The following is a 21,316-nucleotide window of genomic DNA, read 5'->3' as shown; positions in this document are numbered from 1 at the left end:
CAGGGACACAGCTGCACCCTCTAGTCTTCCATGCCTTCCAAGAAAGCATCTCTGCCCTGAAATCACATCTGCTCAGACCAAAAGAAGGAAACATGGGAGGACCCAGTGAGGCTACACACACGAAACCCTCAGCATCTGCTTGCCCACAGTAAGCCCTCCATCACATTAGCTAAGAAAAAAATGACTAGTCCACGTTGCATGTCACCCATAGGCATTTTGGAGGCTTTCAAAAATCTCATTTCTGACCAAATCCTCACAATCCTCCCTGTGATTAGGAGCTGCCACTTTCATTTTACCGATGAGAGACATTGCCTATTAAGGATGTGGAGATGAACAGCACACAGTCCTCACCCTCAAAGAATCATAGACAAGAAACACAAACACACTGTGAGCCTCTAGGGTGCTCAATTCTATAAAAAAAAAAAGAAGCATGGAGGAGGGAAGTGGTAGGGACACATGAGAGATGCCATGATGGAAAAAACATGGAGAATGAGGGAAGGCTTCCTGGCGGAGGGGACATCTCAGCTGAGACCTGAAGATAAGTCAAAGTTAGGCAGACAAACGGGAATAGGGAGGGATGGTAAGTGATAGAATAAGGCTTCTAGCCCAAAGCCCAGATTCTACCCCGTGGTCCCTAGAAGACTTGGTTTAACATTCATTACATGGGTTTGTCTGGAAAGGTTTGGCAACAGGGATCTAGGGTGGGAATGGGAGGCTGAGAAGAGGATAGCTGATCCCACACCCAAAGTCAGCTGGTCCCCAGACTGGAGGGGACTGTCTCTACCCTGCCCCGTCATAGCCAGCCCCTTCTAGGGAAGCCCCCCGCCCCCAGACCCCGGGCTGGGCTGCTGCGTGCCCTCTACTGCCTGCTCCTGTTTTCCTTGCAGCTGGTTCCCCTTCCTGGTGAGTTGTGGACTCATCACACCTGGAAGCCCAGGCGTCTGCAGGGCACTTGGCTCCAGGTTCCATCATGGACCACTTCTCCCTGAAGTACCCTTGTTGGCCACAGTTTCAGCACGAGATTTCGCTTAGGGGTAAATCCTAGAACACTTTCCAAACCAACAGCATCTTGGCATGTGATTGAGATGGAGGGAACTCGGTGGACCTGGAGTCAGGAAGACCTGCTTCTGAATGCCAGCTTTGTCACTCCCATATCTTGGCAAGTTCTCTGAGCCTCAGTGTCCATGCAAATATAAAATCCAGCAATGACATTGACTACAGAGAAATACTGGGAAGACACAGATGTGACAACGCACATTAACACTGCTTATAAATTGTTCAGAGGCTGACACATGGAGGTGGGGTTTTTTTTTGCCGTGGTTGTGGTCATGAATAGCAATAAATGTTCATTCACTCAGCAAGTGTTTATCAAGGGCTCACGTGCCAAGCTCTGTGCTCAGAGCTGGAATCTGACAATGAACTGAGGAGACGTGGGGTCTGCCCTCAAGGACTTCACAGTCTGGGACAGGGACAGACATAGGCAAGTTCAACATAATATGATTCGTGCCTGGGTCAGGGGAAGCACAGGGGTTGAGGGTAGCCAGGACGGTCAGCTAGCTCAGCCTGGGAAGTCAAAAAAAGGTTTGCAGAAGTGAGATCCCGGTGGAGTGAGCTAGGGCAAGGTCAGGGGAGAGAGTTCCAAGTAGGGTCAACAACACCGGCAAAGAACAGGAGGCAGGACCTTGGGGTCGATTTGGGACACCACTGGACGGAGAGAAGTTGAAAATTAAGCAGGCGTATCAACTTTAAGGTAAACTCAAAGTTAACTGTATTATGTTAATGTCTTCCAAGCAGATTGCAGACAATTTGTTGGGTTTTTTTAAGTGGAAACACAAAACCGTAGCACATAAATTTAAATTGTACTACAGTTGTCAGAGCCTGGTGCAGCCAAAACAAGAATTCAGGTCCCGAGATGTAGCCACTGACACCAAGTGTTTGTCCATCAGCTCCAAGTCAACTGGAAAGGCAGGACCTCCCTCCTCTTAGCACCCACAAACATCCTAGGCTTCTCTGGGATAGGCTTGGTTTAGGTCACATGGCCTTCCTAAACTAGAAGGTAATGCAGTGGTCCGATGGGCTAGACTCAGGTGGACAGCAGGGCTATGGCAGCTCTCCAGACAAGATAGTAAGGGGTTGTTATCCGAAGAGGCATGGAAAATAGGGAGGTAAAAACAGTGGTAGGTCAAGACAAGGTACCAAGTTGGAAGTTCTTTCCCTTTCTATTCTGCTTTGAGAAAGCTCGCAGTCATCCTAGGAGGCATTCTGGCATTGGGTTCCATATTTTCTCTCATTTAACTTGATCCTTGCTGTGACCCTTCTATCTGGAAGAGAGGGGAGGTAATTAGGTTTATTCATTTAAAAAAATTTATGGAGGTACTGGGGATTGAACCCAGGACCTTATGAATGCTAAGCATGCGCTCTACCACTTGATCTATACCCTCCCCCTCTAGGAGGGTATTGTCATCCCCATTTTACAGATCAGGAAATGGAGGCTTAGACAGGTAAAAGCCCGGCCCCAGGGCCCCAGAGTTAAGATGCAGATTCTAGATTTGAACCCTGGTCTGCTTGACTCCAAAGTCCATTCTCATCACCAGGCTGCCCCGTTGGTCCCTCCGCTGACCAGCCCCGAGGAGAGCTTGACTGACACAGCTTTCTTGGCTGCACTGGTTTTCTTGTTCAGGTCACGCCTCTGCAACTAGGAATCCAGAGCCCACTTGTGATCACTTATGTTCTGGGTTCTGGTCTTTTAACTGAATAGGGGCAGGTGGAGAGGCAAGGGTGGAGCCCAGAATTGGGGTTCAGCCAGAGTGGTGACACACAGATTTTGTCCAAGCATCTTACCTCCTATTACTGTCCTCCAGAGCCCAAAAGACAGAGATCTGGGGCAGAAAACAGGAAGCAAATGGTAGCAATCATTCCCATCTATACTACCTTTTAGAGTTTACAAAGCCATCATCTCAGTTGATCTCCACCCTGCAAGGCAGTAGAGCGGGTGCCAGCATCCTGTGCATTTCACAGATAAGGAACATAAAGTCCAGGCTGGAGGAGATCACAGAAGTGGTGGAACCATGGCTTGTGTTCAGGTTTACAAGATTCTACGTCCCTGGGTTTTTCAATTCTCAGAAAACCTCTCCAGGGGAAACCAGGCTGAAGCTTAGGGTCCTAAAGGAGTCGAGGGGACGGGGCCCATGGTTCACTGAGCGCCTACATGGCCCCGGGTGCTGAGGCCAGCTCTTTCTCACATTGGGTCTCATTTACTCCCCACTCCAAACCTGATCTGACGTTTTGAGAGGGGCGTTGATCTGGTCAACGTCACACAGCTAGGAAGGGGAATTCAGACCCCAAGCCCTGCTTTCTCCTGACCTTCACTTGGCTTCTACAAGAAAGACCTCTCCACCACCCGCAGCGCATGGCCCGGGGCTCCCGCATCAGGCAGGGGCTAATTGGAAGGCAGAGCGCTGAGAACTTCCAGCTTGGTGCAGAGCAGCCCCGCCCTCCCCCTCTCCACCTGGAGCCAGGGCCATCTGTTCCCTTTTGTCGGGATGCAAGGGAAGATGAAACTAAATTTAAATACTAATAATACTTAACATTTGTCTGGAAAATGTTTTGCACACTAATTGCTGATTAGTCCTCCCCAGGCCCCAGAGAGATTGTGTCTTTGTGTCCCCATTCAGCAGACAGACTGATGGGACCTAGACCAGGAGGCTGGAAGGTGGATTTGTGGCTTACTGGTCTACCTCCATCTCGACTCAGCAGGATGAGGGTGGGTGGATAAATTCATCCAATTCATTGTTGCTCCACAGCTAACAATAAAGCTGGATCCAAATTGGCTTGGCTGTCTATGGACAGCCCCTTAACCCCTCTGAGCCTTGGTTCCCTTCTCTATAAAATGGGAATAATGTTCACTTTTGTTTCAGTCACTCACCAGTGTTTACATAGAGCATCCACTCTGTGCCAGCCATGGGACCAGGCCCTGAGAGCCCACACTGACCATGACAGAAAAGGTTCCTGATCCCTTATGCCTCACGGTCTGGGAACGGGGACAGAGCAAGCAAAATAATTACAGCCAGTGACAGCGAACTTGCTGGGAAGCAATTTGTGAACATGCTTTTTAGACACACCTCAGTTCTTCCAGGTGATCAAGTGACTCCTCTTCCTCTTGCTCCTCCTACTTTTCATTCATCTAGAAATCAGAACAATGGTCTCAAACCGGAGGACGAGACCACAGTGGACTGAATCACGGGCCCAGGAATTTTGCTGGGGTTGGGGACACCCTGACATCTCCTGGCAAATCCATTTTCCACATCTCCCCTCTTTTGTCACCCACCTTCACGCTTCCCAGGGCTTCCAGGCTGGTCTACCCCTCCAGGCTGCCAAGCCAGGCCTTTCTTCTGGAGGCAGTGGCTGGGGCCACGTGGTTTTCCAGCTGTGTTCTTTGAAACCCCAATATTCCACAAGACAGCTTGGGGCCACCTCAGGGGTGCAGGGCTCTCTAGGCCCACCACTTCCCCAGCCAGTATGTCTCCATTCTAACCTCTGGATCCATTTGCCTTCCACATCAAATTCATCTGAAAATAGGATTCCATTTCTTTAAAAGAGGGAGTCAGGAGACTGCAACTTAAGTCTGGATGCAATCAGTTAATAGGAAGTGACCCCGAGCAGGCTGGATGCTTCACCTATAAAATAGGGTTGTCATCTGACCAGAGGGATGAGACCAATGGAGACAAACCCAATGCAATGCTTGGCTCAGTGGCAGCTCTCGAAAAGCACATTTTTTTCCATTTTTTTAAATTGAAGTATAGTTTACAATGTGTCAATTTCTAGTGTACATCATGTATCAATCATACATACACATACATATATTTCTTTTCATATTTATTCCCATTATAGGTCACAAGATACTGGATATAGTTCCCTGTGCTTTACAATAGAAACTTGTTGTTTATCTATTTTATATATAGTAGTTAGTATCTGCAACTCTCAAACTCACAATTCACCCCTCCCAACCCTCTTTCCCCCCTATATCAATGTTTGTTTTCTATGTCTGTGAGTCTGTTTCTGTTTTGTAAGTAAGTTCATTTATGTCTTTTGTAAATAAGTTTGTCTTTCTTTTTAGATTCCACATATAAGCGATATCATATGGTATTTTTCTTTCTCTTTCTGACTTACTTCACATAGAATGACAGTCTCTGGGTCTATCCATGTTGCTGCAAGTGGTATTATTTCATTCCTTTTTATGGCTGTGTAGTTTTCCATTGTATAAATATACCATCACTTCTTTATCCAGTCATCTGTCAATGGACATTTAGGTTGTTTCCATGTCTTGGCTATTGTAAATAGTGCTGCTATGAACATTGGGGTGCATGTGTCTTTTCGAATTAGAGTTCCCTCTGGATATATGCTGGGGAGTGGGATTATTGGATCATATGTTAAGTCTATTTTTAGCTTCTTGAGGAATCTCCATACTGTTTTCCATAGTGGCTGCACCAAAGTGCATTCCCACCAACAGTGTAGGAGGGTTTCCTTTTCTTCACAGCCTCTCCAGCATTTATCATTTGTGGACTTTTTAATGATGGCCATTCTGACTGGTGTAAGGTGATACCTCATTGTAGTTTTTATATGCATTTCTCTGATAATTAGTGACACTGAGCAGTTTTTCATGTGCCTATTGGCCACTTGTATGTCTTCATTGGAGAACTGCTTGTCTAGGTCTCCTGCCTGTTTTTGGATTGGGTTGGTTTTTGTTGTTGTTATTAAGTTGTATGAGCTGTTTATATATTCTGGAAATCAAGCCCTTGTCAGTTGCACCATTTGCAAATATTTTCTCCCATTCTGTAGATTGTCTTTTCGTTTTGTTTATGGTTTCCTTTGCTGTGCAAAAGCTTGTAAGTTTAATTAGGTCCCATTTGTTTATTTTTGCTTTTATTTCTATTGTCTGGGTAGACTGCCCTAGGAGAACATTGCTAAGATTTATTTCAGAAAAGGTTTTGCCTATGCCTTCTTCTAGGAGGCTTATAGTGTTTTGTTTTGTGCTTTCAAAAATCATATTTTAATCTAAATCTTTTTCCCTGGGGATTTAACAGGCACCAATAGAGCTGGGTTGCAATGTCCAACTTCACCACCAGGTGGCCCCTGCCTGAGACGGTCATAAGATCTGCAAAACAAACCCACACCTTAGTTTATCAAACCTGTAGCTTCCACAATTCTATGTGTCCCATTCATTTTAAAATAGGAGATACTTCTCTCTTCAGTTTAAGAGCATCATGTCTGGCCTTCCATGGCGGGTGAAAAATTGGCACAATTCATGGCAGGGCTAAGTCAAGAAAGGCCACACAAGCCGCATTGTCCCAACGCCAAGGTGGGCAGCTATTCTGAGACAGCAGGTCTGAGGCGGTCTTGCCTTTTCTGCATTCGTTGGTGCCAGAGAAAAGGATAAGCATGGCCAGGAAGCAAGGAGACTGCCTTGCAAAGATGTGGCGGAAATATTCCCTGCCTCCACGCACGTGGGGAAGCAAGAGGGATTACATGTGGTGTGACAAGACTTCTTTCTATAGCACGTTCAGTTCAAAGAGCCGCCTCTGCACTGGGCACACAGGTGTCATCTCCGGTCGTCACATCACCACAGTCTGACAGAGGAAACCGGGGCCTGAGAAAGTAGGTAACTCACCAGCCTCCCGCACAGCAGATGGTAGAGCAGGGATTCGAACCCAAGAACTCTCTAACTAGAGAGGCCGTACTGTTTGAAGGGAGAGACGAGGAATGTATTGCATTTCATTAAGTCGATTTAAGAAGCAGGGTGCTTGAGGGAGAAGGTGGGGGTGCTCACACAGTGGCTGCTGGGAGTCCCTGTCCCTCTGGCAGCCTCCTCCCCTACATCCCACCCCCCCACATGGCTGAACAACCCACACACACACAAAATGCAAACTGGTACATGGATACAAACACTCAGATGCTCGGTCAGAACCCACAACGGCACAGGTGCGCTTTGTGCAAACACCCACACGTGCTTATGTGGGTACAAACACAGTGATGCCCAGAGGCCCACCCAGGGAGCAGCAACCCGCCTGCAGACGGCACGTCCACACCGGAGACACATGCCAGGAACACACAGCCTGAACCTACAGGTGGAGACCACCCAAGAAGGGAACCACTGCATGTCTGCTCGTGCTGCAGGCAACACCTCGACTTCTGATCTGCAGATTCCAGGGTCCCCAAGCCTCCTCCTCCCCACCCACCCCACCAGTCCCCTGCAGCACCAGAGGATTGAGGTCCTGGCTCAGCAGGGACACACGGGCACTTCAACTGCAGAGATGGCTCTCCAGCAGGTCCGAGGGCTCAGTTGCCTCTGGGGGTAGGGAAGGAGGAGGGCAAGGGGGGTCTTCCTTCTTTGCCTTAGACTAGAATGGCTCAGTGATTACAAACACAGAGTGTGAGTTCAGATCACCTCCTGTTCAGCTGTGTGTGACTCCAGATTCATCTCCCTTCTGTCTCAGCCTCAACTTTCTCATCAACAAAATGGGGATATGATACCTACCTTGCAAGGCTTTGGTGAGAAATGAGATGAAGTATGCAGAATACCTGGTAGAAACTGAACACATGTGTATTACCTTCCTCTTGACCTTGCCCTTCCTATGCTCACCGCTCGATGCAGCAGACTAATACCCCTCCGCCAGCTCTCCTCCCCATCCCCCTCCTCCAGGAGCTCTGAGAACTGTGGGGAAGGCAGACATGCAAACTGATGGCAATTGTCTAACAGGAGGTGCTGGGAACGAGGGGACAGAGGGCACTTGGGTGCCTGGAGGAGGAAGTGCCCAGAGAAGGGGAGGCTGGGGCTGCCTTGCAGGATGGGGCCATGGGGCCATATTATAATCAAGACTTCCTAGTGCCCCTCAGAATCCTTTCCTTGGCTCCACCCAATGTGTATGCTTACTGAGCACCTACTATGTGCTGGACACTTTGAATACATGTTCCTGTTCAACGAATCAATGCTCCCAACAATATAGCCAAGAAGCTTTTTTTTTAACATTAAAAAAAAAAATTTTCCCCCTTAATGAAGGCACTGGGGATTGAACCCAGGACCTCCTGGGCACCAAGCAAGCACTCTACCACTGTGCTGCACACCCTGCCCCTCCCCAGGGAGCTATTACTATCTCATCTTACAGAAAAGGAAACCAAGAGAAGGGGCATGACCTTCTAAAGGTCACAGAGACCTGGGCCAAGCCTGACTCCAAACGCCATGCTCTTTCCCTACGTTCCCCTCTCTCAGCTGCTGTCACAAAGGGCTGCCTACAGCCTGGCTGTCTTCCTCCCCGAGTTCACGGGAAGCCACACAGCATCCTCCTGACCCAGCATCTCCCCAGATGCTCAGCGCGTGTGGAAGGATGGTCATGGATGGGGTGGGTGCTTCCCGGCTCCCCGGCCCTGCTCCTCCGGCCCCGCCTGGCCTCTGCCTTGGTGGCCCACCTGCAATTGCAAGATGGCTCTTCAGTGTCCCCAGCATGGGCCTGGCCCTCCGGGGGCTGAGACAGCCTTTCCGAGCCAGGGCATCTGCTGGCTCTGCCCTTCTTAGACTCTCTCCCTGCACATCTGACTTGTGACAACCATTTCACAGAGGAGGAAAGTAGGACCAGAGGCCCCAGAGATGAGAGCCAGAGGCCCTGGGAAAATGGCGAGTCTGAGGGTTTTAAAGACCCTTCTCTTTACCACAACCAGGGAACCAGCAGTCAGAGCTCTAAACAGTGAATAGCCCACATGCTAAACTAGGGCTGACGCGGGCTTTCCAGAGAACAGGCTGCTGAGAGAGGCGGGCCTCCCAGCCCAGCAGGGTCAGCCAGCCAGCGACCCGGAGGGCCAGTGGGCCGGGCAGGCGGCATCGGTGACCGCTGTCTGGCAGGCAGTCTCTGAGTCAGCGGGGGCAGGGGCAGCTGGTCAGATTACAAGCCTGCCCTGGCTCTCACCCTCCTCCAAGTCTCCCTCTCCGTCTCCGCCTTCCCAGGAGCCTCAGGAGAACTTGCCAGGCTTGGGTGCATCGCTGTGACGACCTGACCTTCCTCAGCTCCTGATGAGGCCTCAGAATACCAGGCAGAGAGCCCCAAGCTGTGAACAGCGGCCCCCAGGAACACACACTGTGTTCTCTCTCCCTCCCTCCCTCCCTCCCTCCCTCTCTCTCTCTCTCTCTCACACACACACACAACACACACACACACACACACACACACACACACACACGTGTGCTTGCTGTGTAATGTCACACACATGCACTCATTCACAGACAGCCAAGAAGCTTCTGTTTCTTCAGCAGGAAAGTGAGTGTCTAGCTTGCAGAATCAGTCATTTATTCATTCAGCAAACCTTTATTGAGCTGCTATTGTGTACTAGGCAGTGGAGTTACAGCGCCACATAAGGGCTAGCCTGGGGGCTTCTGTCTAGTGGGAGAAGACCATCCACAAGCAGGCAGATGATGACCCCATGGAAAATAAGTGCTCAGAAATAATAAAATAGAGAAATTATCACCCATGACCAGGGAGGTGGGAAAAATCAGAAAAGGCCTCTTTGAGGAGGTGGCCTAAAATTGTCTTGCTGGCTCAATAAGAAGCCACCAGCCAGGTGAAGAAAAAGGAGAAGAACAGCCCAGGCAGGGAAAACAGTGAATGCAAAGGCCCTGAGGCAGGAATGAACTTGTTAGGCCTGGAGGAACAGATTGAAACCCCATGAGGCTGAAATATGAACATATTTCAGGGGGGACTAGAAAGTGCATTTGCAGAGTTGGGGACGGGACCAGATTATGTAGGACATGCCTTACACCCAAGTCTTTGATCTTCTAAGGCCAGAGATCTTCTCAGGGCTCCTGGACTGTACGAGCCCTTGGGATGAGTTGTCCCCATCACAGGAGAGGGGAGTCACTTGTGACTTCACCCTCAACAGGCAGGAGTGGCCCAGCACCCTGCCTCCCTATCCACCCCTGCCCCTCCTGGAAGCACTGGGACCAGACCTTAGCCGGGGACGGGGACGAGCAATCCTCCTGCCACGTGGCCCCTGTGGCTCTCTCCTGCCTTTACTTTGAGACTTGCCTTGCCTGGTGCCTGGCCAGTCCTCCCCAGGGCCGCGCACAGGGCCCAGCACTAGCCATTCCATGTCCCCAGAATCCCAATCCACGACTCCACAAGCACAACATGCCAATTCTGCAGGCCTGTGGGCTCCCAGGAGCCCCACGGCACACCTGGTCAGCAGCGCAGTGGGTAACGAGGCCCTGGGGCTGGTTCAGGAGCCCAGGGACCCAGGCTCCAGGCTTCTCTGACCCCTCTAGCTGCGTGACCTTGGGCGGGTCGTTCCCACCCCTGAAGCGCAACTCCCTCACCTGCAGAAGGAGAACAGGGTGGATTTAGTGATCTCTGAGGGATCTGCCAGCTCCAAAGAGAAAGAAAGCGCAAATGAAGTGGGTTCACCTCTCTGAGCCCTGGCTGGGGAGGAGACTTCTCCTCTAGGGGGACATCGAGATGAATCAAGGCGGCAGTGACGCCAAGGACACAGAAGGGAGACTCCAGACCCATGAGAATATAAACAGAGGGACGCAGGCTGCAGGGGGATTTGGCTGCGGCGGAGGAGGTGGGCTCATCCAAGGCGATGTGGGGCCACTGTAGGAAGCTTCTGAGCAGGGGAGGGATGTGATGTGAGGAGTATTTTAGGAAGATTCTTCTGGCAACCCAGCACAGGTTGGATTGGAAGAGCTGTGTGGAGGAGTGAGAGCCGCATTTATGCCTGGAAAACGCTTGGAAATGAGGCCCCTGTCTCTCCCCAGCCCTCCGGCATCTGAGGCAATTTGAGAAGCAGGGTTTGGGGCGGGGGGCTTCCTCTTCCCCCACCCAGATTGCGCCTATGACCCCAGGGCTGAAGGCACGCTCCAGGGAAACTCCAACTGGCTCCTTTTCTTTTGTTTTTTTTTAATTGAAGCACAGTTGAATTTACAACGTTGTGTCAGTTTCAGGTGTACAGCAGAGTGATTCAGTCATACACGTACATATATATTCTTTTTCATATTCTTTTCCATTAGAGGCTATTCCAAGATATTTGATGTAGTTCCCTGTGCTGTACAGTAGGATCTTGTTCTTTATCTATTTCATATACAGTAGCTTGTATCTGCAAATCCCAAACTCCTAATTTATCCCTCTTTTTACACCCCTTTTCCCTTTCCCCTTTGGTAACCATGAGTTTGCTTTCTATGTGAGTCTGTTTCTGGTTTGTAAATAAGTTCATTTGCATTATTTTTTAGGGTCTACATATAAGTGATATCATATGACATTTGTCTTTTACTTCACTTAGTATGAGAATCCCTAGGTCTATCCGTGTTGCTGCAGGTGGCATTAATTTATTCTTTTCTGTGGCTGAGTAGTATTCCATTGTATAAATACATCACAACTTCTTTATCCAGTCCTCTGCTGATGGACATTTAGGTTACTTCCATGCCTTGGCTCTTGTAAATAGTGCTGCTGTGAACACTGGGGTGCAGGTGTCTTTTCAAATCAGAGTGTTCTCTGGATAGATGCCCAGGAATGGGACTGCTGGATCATATGGCAACTCTGTTTTAGTCTCTAAGGGATCTCCATACTGTTTTCTATAGTGGCTGCACCTCTTCTGAGCTGCATTAGCCCCTTTGCAATGATAAAGCGTTTTCTCACACCCCTGCCTCTCGCCACACACGTCCAGCTCAGCACTGCAGCTGCAGCTGGGGAGCCAGGATTTGAACCCAGGTCTATAGGACACCAAGTCCAGTGACCTTCCCCTTAGAGTCGCAGAGACTCTGGGAAGCTAGTCCCCAGCGCCCCCTGAGCCTCAGATAGGCGTCCTCTGCCCTCACCTCGGTCCAGGGCAGGATTAGACAGAGTGGGAAGCCATGCTCAGCCTTAGACCCTCCACCCCAGGAGGGGCATGAGCCGGGGGCTGCACAACTTACCCAGATGCAGACAGGCTCCAATCACTCAGTACCAATCACTACAGAGGTAACCCCAGCGTCCCAAAGCCCAGCAAGTCAGCAGGGGAAAGAGAGGGTCGTGGGCAACGGCCGTGGAGGACGGGGTGCCTCCAGCCCTGCCTGGGACCCCCAGCCCCCTGGCTGGCAGTGCCCCACGAGGCTGGGCCATCTCACGGTCAGCGAGCTTTTCTGGCCACTGCTGCCAGCAGTGCTGCTCCCAATCTCTACCTGGCAACTGCCTTGCAGGGTTGATGATTACCGCTTATTCATTCAACAACCATCTTCAGTGCTTGCTTAGTGCCAGGTCCTGGGGCCAAAGAGACATTCAGGCAGGGCCCGCCCTCAAACAACCCACAGGCTGGCTGGGGCGGGGGCTTCGGGGAGTGAGACTCTAGAGGGCCGCAGGCACTGGACTTGCAGGGATCCTTGCCCCCGTGTGGAGGAGGTGGGACTTCACCTGGAAAGCTGGGAGAAGCTCTTGAGAGCTTCTGTGCAGTGAGGTGACACAGATCAGAGCCGAGGCTGGAGAGGGTGGGGGGAGGTACCAGAGGGACCAAAGTCCTGTTAGGGAGCTGGGACCACGTGGTGCAGATTCTGGTCCCCTGGGGGTGGGCTGGCGACATGTCCGATGGTGAGTAAAGGAGGCAGTGACTCAAGGGGGCTGCAGGCAGCAGGGTGAGGACATGGGCTTCAAACTCCCCAGGTCACCAGCTTCTACCCCAGTGCTGTCCAGGCCCCCCCAGCTAATGGGGCCTGAGACCCCAGGGCCACCTGAGTGCTTTGTGTGCCCCTGAGCAGTTACTTAACCTTCTCGTGACTCAGTTTCCTCATCTGTAAAGTGGGGGTGTAACATTCCAGTAAGTGGCAGGGCTGGGATTTGAACCCTGGCCGTCACCCCCAGAGCCTGAATTCTAAACCACCCTCTGACTGGTCTCCTTTTGCTGGCTGTGGCTGTTACGAGGACAGAACACAGCACTAAACAGAACCAAGGAGGTTCCTGCCCTCACAGAGATTTTATTCTAGTTGAAGAGACAAACCATACACCCGTGAACAAACATATATAAACAGAAAAAAGATAAAATCATTTCAGACCGTGGCGGGTGCTATGATGACCATTAAACCAAAATGTCTCATTAAATGAGATAGGGAATGACATCCTCATTTAATTAATTTTTTATTTATTTGTCTTTCTTTTAGAGGAGATACTGGGGATTGAACCCGGTACCTTGTGCATGCTAAGCATGCACGGTACCACTGAGATAGTCCCTCCCTTCTGACATCCTCATTTAAACAGAACTGAGATAGGGGGAAAGAGGGGCGGTCTCCTCGAGGAGGGGATGTTTGAGGTAGACATGAACACCAGGAAGGAGCTGGTCAGGTAAGGACGGCGGGGAAAGGTGTTTCAGGCAGAGGGAATGGCAAATGCAAAAGTCCTGGGGCAGCAACAAAGTTGGCAGCTCAAGGACAATGAGTCCGCATGGCCAGTGAGGGGAGAGTGGTGGGCAAGAGGGCAGAGGGAGGAGGGCCCGGTTCATGTGGGGCCTGGGAGCCCAGGAAACGATTGTGCACTCTATCTTAAGTGAGGTGGTTCTATTCCAAGCTACTGGGAGGTTTTAAACAGAGCTGTGCAATGATCTAATCTGCATTTTCTCAGGATTCCTCCGCATGCCAGGGAGACCATGCTGGTGTGTTTTCACACCAACTGATACTGCTGTGCAGAGTGTAAGCACATTCACCTTTCCGCAGGTATCAACAGAGAACGGCAGTTAGTCAGTGTGCTTGTTTCCGTAGGGCTGACCTGTCCGTTGTCACCAGCCACCCCCAGTTGGCTGTTTGCGGCTCGAAGTGGTGCCCTTAGTCATCTGGCCGGCCAGCCACCCTTGAACCAGGAAGAGAGGGATGGACTTGCTCATTCCATAGTAATGCACGATGGTGGGTGGGTTTCAGAGCACTGGACCTCAGCCTGCATCTTCCTAGGATATTCCCGCAAAAGCCCAGAATCTTCCTTGGCCCTCAAAATATTTATCCCTCACCTCATGCACACGACCCGCTGCATGCAGCCAAACTCTATGCTAGTGCGAAGACAAATAAAGCTTGACCTGGAGGGGCTCCCTGTCTTGGGGAGGAGGGGGTCTGGCTGAGTGTGGGAAGCCTCCTCCGAGAGATGAAGGGAGGCTCCCGGAAGAGAAGCCCATTGATGTGAATCGTGATCAGGGACCTTATCAGAGAAGCCAGGCGTTGGCACTGCCCTCGGCTGGGTTCACGTCTCCGAGTTGTCACTTTCTGCCTGTGTGAGCTCAGGCTGGTCCCTCAAACACTCCACGCCTCTGGTCCTCCGGGGAGCTCCCTCCTGGCACCATTCTGGCCATCAGGTGACATGACATGTGTAAAGCAGCAAAGACAGTGCCCTGCACCCAGTGGGCTCTCAGTAAACGGGAGTCCCCTCCTGGAATGTTAAATTCATCCCTTTAGGGAGAATGGATATGTGACTGAGCATCAGAAGCGAGGCTCTGCCTGCCTTCCATCTGCCGCATGAATCAAGGGCTCCCAGTGCCCCATGTACACGCATGTCGCCCTTGGGGGATGCGCTGTCTGCACGGCGGCCACAACCACCACAGCAAGCTGTGTCAGACACGCATCCTGAGTGAGGGGCGTGCACTACAGCTGATCCAAATACTCAAGTTTGCAAATGATTTTTCAGCAAAATTAGGGTGGCTTCAAAGATTCTCTTATAATCACGTCACACTCAGAATGACCCAAGGGCAGTGAGATTTCTGGGCCATGGGGTGAGAGGAGGGCCGGAGGTCTTCATGCTCCAGGCACTCGGGAAGGCTTGCGGAGAGCTGACATTCTGGCTGGGCCTTGAAGAAGAGGCAGCTCTGGACGGACGGAAAGAGTGAGCTGGCAGGAGGATGCGTGGGTGGCAGACAGAGGCAGGAAAGCCGCAGCAGGCACGGGGAGCATCTGGGGGTTCTCTTTGGCCGGGACTTTCTGGGTGTTAGTGGACTGGCCAGAGCAGCAGTTGGAAAGGTACACTTGGGCCATGCTGTGAAGGACCTTGACCGCCAAGGCAAGGCGCTTCAGCTCTGGTCAACAGACTGGCCTTTCCCGAAGCACATCCCTCAGAACACCCCTTCCCTGGATGGGCCACATCCACAGGTTCCACGATCAAATAAGCTCTAGAGGTGCCACACGTGATGTCGCCTCTCTGAGAGTCACAATCCAAATAGCACATCAAAGGCCCCGAACGTTCCTGTGGGGAAAGATCTGTTTGACTTCAATTAGCCCAGCAATCCCCACTCACTTGACCAGGGGCTCCCTTACTGACAGAACCCCCGTGAATACCTGCACAAACCACTAGAAAAATGCCAGCAGAGAAAGGAGTGAGTTGCTAACTGCTTGGAGCAGGGTCACCGCTGCGTGGTCAGAGCTGAGCTCACAGAGGATCTGTGAGTCAGCCCCAATCAAGGGGTGTGAATGAGGATGGCGCCCAGGGAGCCGGGTGGGGGTGGGGGAACATATTAGGAAGCTGGGCTGTGGTGCAGGGGGAGCTGGTGAGGCTTAAGGAATCCACAGGCAGCAGGGAGGGAGGGAGGGAGGCAAGAGATGGCACAGGTTGAGTAGTCTGGACTCCAATCTGGACATCCACCCTGACCAGGGCAGAGCCGACACCTATGACAGATCTGGTGAGAGATGAACGAGTCCAGTTTGGGGCATCTTGTGGGCAGGTGGCTGTACCACTCTGGAGCCATGAGCCAGTTTTCTTGTCTCCCCGAAGCCATCCTCAGGTTAGGGGGCCTCTATCCTCTCTTCCCTAATGGGGCACTCAGTTTGCCCCTGTGGTTTGAGTTGGGGAGCCCTCGATCAAACTCTCCCATGCCATTTATTCATTCAGTAAACAGTGCTGCAGAGATACCTCTGCCCTCTCTGAGACAAGCAGCTGTTTCAAGTCACCAGGCAGGCCACCTCAAAGCCCACATAAAGTCCCAACGAGGCAGGGACCAACTTTGCGCAGAGAAGGAGATGCGTGTCCTGAGTTGTGAACCATTGTAAGAGGGGGAAGGGCACCCCAGGCAGAGACAGCAGCATCTGGAGGTGCAGGGGAAGGCTTAGAGATGAGGATACAGGGGGCTGGAGTGAGATCTCATCACCAGAAGTCACTTCATGGCTGGGGCCTCAGCCTTCCCACCTGCAAAATGGGTATATCAATCCCCATTGCAGCCTCCTCTGTAAGGTCCACAGAAGAAGGGCTGTGGACACTCCCTCATCCAATTCCCAGGCCCTGCCAGGTCCTTTCCCAGCCCCAGGGACCACTGAGATAAATAAACCTTGAGACCCAGGTGGGTTCCTTCACGCCGCTGGCAGAAGAGATCTATTTTTTGTCCTCCAGTGCTTGGGAGGTGGTTATTGTTGGAAACAAAGCCAGGCCTGTCCCCAGCTCCCAGGGGCCTGGTTCCAGATGTACACGTCTGGCAGCCACGCTCTGGTCCTGGCGTGAGTCTGGGGATCTGTGGGCCGCTCAGGAAGAGGCAGATGTATTTTGACAAGCCTGCCACAGCTTCTACAGCATCCTGAGTCAAAATAAGCCCTTCTCATGGGCAGCCCCTGGGACGGGCTATTTCTGCCCCACGTTTCTTTTTTCCACATGGGGTTGGGGGGTGGGGACTCAGAGGCAACGGTTCCAGCTAAAAACAGAAGCCGCTTCAGCTGGAGCCCATGACATTCCCCTCAACAGAGACATCAGCTCACAGCCTGTGGTGAACTTAGGAAGTCTTTCATGTGCGCTCAACTCAGATCATTTCCCCTGAGGGTGTGGGCAGTTCAATCCCAGGAACATGCCAATAACCCTCCCATCCCAGAGGGTTACAAGTCATAAAACTCAATCTTTGCACGTGGACAAAACTTTACCAGAGACAGTGTTTTCTTGCCCATTCAGTAATTTGATGAGGTGGCCGCTACTGTTGCCATTTTAAAGACCAGCAAACTGAGGCTCAGAGAGGCGATCTGACCCTGGAGGGGATGAAGGAGAAAAGATCTGAGTCCAAGGCTGTCAGGGTTTCTAGGTGAAAAGAAAGAGCCTGCGAGAGAGGAAATGAAATTCAGGCAAAACTGAGGCAGAGTTCCTAATTTTGATTGGATCCGGATCCAAGGGCAGGAAGGGATGTTGGCTGCATCCCTGCTCATTGTGCCGGGCACAATGCAAAGTCATCCTGACACAGAGCATCTCATTTTAATCTCCCAAACAGCCCCAGAAATAGGAATTGTTATCCCCATTTTCTAGATAGGGACACTGAGAGTCAAAGAGACAAAGTGCCTTCCCACTTGGCTACAAGGAAAGCCATTTCAACCTGGGGTCTTGTGTCCTGCAACCTTGCTGCAAGGTCTTTGCTTCCTTGGTGCTGGAGGAGCTGAGGCCAAAGGGAGCTGAGGACGGAGGGGAAGTGAGAGTGGCCCCAGAGAAGACAGGGTGGGCAGTTAAGGTGTCTGCTGGCATCTTCCTGGGCACAGAAGCCTGGGGCCCATGGTGTCTGCAGGTGGTGTGGTGGGTACCACCTTAAAGAGTAAATCATGGGCATATGGGAGTTCATGATACTGTTCTCTCTAATTTTGTGTACGTTTAAATCTGTCATAGTTTTCATAAATGAATGCTGTATTTTCTCAATTTTATTATTTCCTAGAAAACAAGTTCAAAATGAACTTGACTGGTTTTGTGATCTTTGAGATAAAAATTAAAACTTCAAAAAAATCCAAAAGAATTAAAAAAGAACAAGTTGTTCGCTGAGGAGTTTACTCCTCCTTTTCGGTTCTCTTTCAATGTTTCAGTTGGCGTCTATGAGTAAGTCTCAGGCTGGGTGTCTAACAGTAGCTCCCTCCCTTTCATTGATGAGAGATTCAAGCCCCAGACTCAGGGCAGCGCCAAAGCCCCAGAGCACGGAGCTGGACGGAGCTGGACATCCGCATGCGTTTCCTTTCCATCACGTGCATGGGCACCTTTACCCTCCATTACAGCCAGTGACACTGGGATTCCGTTGTGAAGTGGCAAGATGAGGTTTCCTTTTTAAATAAATGCAATGAAGGGTTTTATGTTTGCAAGTGAGTGGAATTAGAGGGTGATGTTACGTAAACAGCAGAGGTGGTATGTAGCTGAGACAAGCCCATGGAGGTGCCACTCCAGCGAGCGAGGCTGGCACAGGCGGGCTCCTCACCTCTGGGCTATGCCTGGCACCAGCCCCACGTGGTGTCACCGGAAGTCACTGGTGGCACCCCTGAGAAACCAGGCCCAGCACCCCTCCTCCTGCTGAATGGGCTGGGCGCGGGGTCCTGCTTGTCTCTGGGCCCCAGCAGCAGCACAGGCCACCGCAGTTTTGCAGACGGATGTCTGTCTACTGCCCCTGAGACGCGCCAGGGAGAAGGAGAGTCAGAATCTTGAGGGTAAAAACCACGAAAACGGAAACTCAGAACCCCAAGGAGGCTACACTTCAAAGCAAACAACTGCCCACCTGACCCAACTCCCACCTCCCACTGATACCTAAGCTCAAACTCCTTGAGAAGAGCGGGGTGGTGTCTGGGGCCACACAGCCAGAGCTCAGATCCAGCTGCATCACACGTGCTGGGTGACCCCGAGCAAGTGGCTGCCCTGCCCACCCAGGCCCCTCCTCTGCAGAGCGAGGTCACCCTGGGCCCACTTCCCGGGGCTCGTGGGTGGGTCACTGAATTGACACAGATGAAGAGCTTACAGCAGCCCCGGTGCGTGGCTGGCACCCCATACCCGGTGCCTGCTACTCCATGTCAGGCCCTCGCTAGGCAAGTTCCAGGGTTACGTCAAGGTTGGCATCAGCCCTGCAGTGTGGGCTCAGAAAAGGGCAGTGCCTTGCCCCAGGCCACGCAGCCAGGCAGCGCTGGGGCCGGTGGGGAGGAACCCAGGCTCTCCAGCGTCATGCCTGGCGCCCTTTCTCCAACATCGCTAAGCTCTTCCCTCCAAGCCCTGCTCCTCTGCCCTTCACAGTGAAGACTCTCCCTTGCAGCGGAGTACAGCCAGGCCTCTGTCTGCTGGGTCGGCCTTTTAGTGCCCCTTCAGCCTCTGCTCCTCCTGCCGCCTTACAACCCAGCCCGCATTCCCCCATTAAAGTCAAGAGCAAGTTCTCTTTTGATTGCGTGAGACAGAACCTCAGCTCAAACTGGAGAAGCAAAAGAGGCCACACAACCTCTCTGAGCCTTAGTTTGCCCTTAAGTATAATGGGATCATAACAGTTCACACGCATTCAGTCGACATAAGGATGAAATGGGGCAATGCATGTGTGAACCTCAGCACTGTGCCTAGCAGATAGTAAGTGCTCATTATTATTCCTTAAGCTGTTGTTGTTGTTATTACTACTATTCAAGGGATGATGGTTGGAGACCCTACCGCAGAATTCAAGGAAGTCACTGTCTAGTATGTATACAAAGGTACATAAACATCTGAGATCACAGGTGCCCTACAGCAGAGCAGAGCACAAGCAAACTTTGCAGGGTCGCAGTGATACAACACTGGAGTCAAACAGGTGCACAGCGATCTCCGGTCACAGTGGGAGTGAAAAACTGCACGATTCATGTCTTCAGCAAACATTCACCAGGGGCCCACCACGGGCCAGGCACCGTGCCAGGCATCGGCGCTGCAGCAATGGCCAAGCAGACGTCATCTCTGCCCCCGTGGGACTCCCACCCAGTGGAGGAGATAAACCAGGAACAAATCATTACTGAAGTTCGGTGGAGCTAAGAAGAAAAAGTACATCGTGCCATAAAAATGCCCACCAGGAAACAGAGCTTAGTCTGAGGGTGTAGCCGGGGAAGGCTTCTTTCCCGGAGGAAGTGGGGATTAAAGGGAATCAGAGAAGAAGCAGGGAGAGCAGTTGGATGAGATCTGGGGAACAGAGATTACAGGAGATATTTAGGGGGTAAAACCAGTCTTCCACCATATGGCAGAGGGATCAGGGTGCAGTCTAGAGTCGAAATGCGTGAGGTCTAATCCCACGTACCAGCTAACACCTCAGCCAATATAATAAATCTCTCTGCGCCTCGATTCCCTCATCTGCATGATGGACACCATGTCAGCAATCTCATGAACTGGATGCAATGACATACATAGAGTAGTTGGCACAGTGCCAGTCAATCCTATTTTAGATGCAAGGGATAGAAAAATTCCTCAGAATGGCTTAAGGACCAAAAAGGGCTGTATGAGTTTGTGTAACTGAAAAATTCAAGGGCAGATTTCAGATTTCAGGAAGGGCTTGATCTAGGAATCAGGCACTCAGTCATGAGGCTGTCTCTCTCTCTCTCTCTCTCTCTCTCTGTCTATCAGTTCTGTTTTTCTCTGGCTTGGCTTCCCCCTTAGGCAAGCTCTTTCCGCAGCATGACCCTGCAGCTCCAGGCTCACACTTTTTCAGCCCAGTAACTCCAACGGAAGGAGCATTTTCCTAATATTTCCAAAACAAGCTGCAGGACTGAGTGTCCCCGGACCATCTTGAGTCGCAAATCCATCCCTAAATCCCAGGCCTGGGTTACATACCAATCCCTAGAGCTTGAGGGAAAGAAGACTGGAGGACTCCACTCAAACCACACTGCCAGAGAACAATGGAAGGGTGGTGGGTCCTCAAAGGAATACTCGGATGCTGTACAGGACAAAACAAGACAGATTCTGTCTACTGTAGCAACTACACAGAGACACGGGGCGACTGAGCCGCAGCAGTCAGTGACACGCTGGCCATGTGAATAATCACTCAGTGTCTCCTCAGCCGGCACCCAGCCCTGGCGTGAGCCCCATCTCCCGTGCAGACATCCTGGTGTCATAAGAGCAGAGGGATGAGTGCAGACTTCAGGACCAGACAGCCCGGATGCAAATCCTTAATGGCATCTTCTTGCTGTGTGACCTTGACAAATCTCCTGTCCTCTCTCTGCCTCTTTCCTCATCTGTGAGATGGGCATAACGGTAACATCCCATAAGGTGGCTGTGCAGCTTGAACAAGGTCATACATATAAATCTCACGGAACAGCAGCTGGCACGCAGTAGCTCAGCAAAGTCAGTGTCTGTTAGTGCCATCATCCCACAGACTCTGCACCTCAGGGGTCGTGCTGATTCCTCCCTTCCCACAGGTAAGGTCCCTTCCTGCTTCTTTCCAAACATCCACCGAAAGCCAGTGAAAGGTCACGTTTGACTTAGCCCTTCCACTTGGTGAAATTAGATGTAAATTTGCAAATTTGGGGTGGCAGGAAATCTAAGTAAGTAGATCCTGCAATCTAGGGGACGTGTGGTCAGCTGAGTTGGAGGGGGCTCTTAGGAGAGGGCATTAGAGACCCCTGGACCACCCAGGT

At 51.4% G+C, this 21,316-nt stretch overlaps 1 protein-coding gene across 1 annotated transcript in view; it reads left to right on the top strand.

Moving 5' to 3' along the window:
• The window catches only part of CPLX2 (complexin 2), a 69,968-nt gene that overhangs the window by 21,836 nt on the left and 26,816 nt on the right, over nt 1-21,316 (top strand). The window lies entirely within an intron of this gene.

This window comes from Camelus ferus, chromosome 22 (assembly GCF_009834535.1).
Source record: "Camelus ferus isolate YT-003-E chromosome 22, BCGSAC_Cfer_1.0, whole genome shotgun sequence".
NCBI lineage: Eukaryota > Metazoa > Chordata > Mammalia > Artiodactyla > Camelidae > Camelus > Camelus ferus.
This window is presented reverse-complemented; position numbering and strand designations above follow the sequence as displayed.